We start from the raw sequence: 494 nt of genomic DNA, 5'->3' as shown, positions 1-494 counted from the left end.
TAACAGAATTACAAGTCTGAAGCCACCTCTGTCCCTGAATTTCTTCTGCAGTACAGCCAAACAGGAGAGCCACTGAACATGCATTAACTGTGACGTGGGTGAGAATAAAGCTTTTTTATGTTTAACTGTTATACTTGGGCGTGTATTTCTTACTGCAGCATAACCTATTCCATCCTAACTAACTGAATCGTTAAATGGTAATAATTATCATTTTCTCAAATAAAATACAGATAAGCATGAAAGGAAAAGTTCATGTGTTGGTATAAAAATATAGACTTCTTTCTTCTTGAGCAACAGAAAAGACATTGTGAGAGTCCCTGCACCTGGAGCACCTGAGAGGAGCCAGGTCTGCACCTGCACCTGGAGCACCTGAGAGGACCCAGCTCTGCACCTGGAGCACCTGAGAGGACCCGGCTCTGCACCTGCACCTGGAGCACCTGAGAGGACCCAGCTCTGCACCTGGAGCACCTGAGAGGACCCGGCTCTGCACCTGC

The sequence above is a fragment of the Galeopterus variegatus genome, unplaced genomic scaffold (genome assembly GCF_000696425.1).
Source record: "Galeopterus variegatus unplaced genomic scaffold, G_variegatus-3.0.2 Scaffold7452, whole genome shotgun sequence".
Lineage (NCBI taxonomy): Eukaryota > Metazoa > Chordata > Mammalia > Dermoptera > Cynocephalidae > Galeopterus > Galeopterus variegatus.
This window is presented reverse-complemented; position numbering follows the sequence as displayed.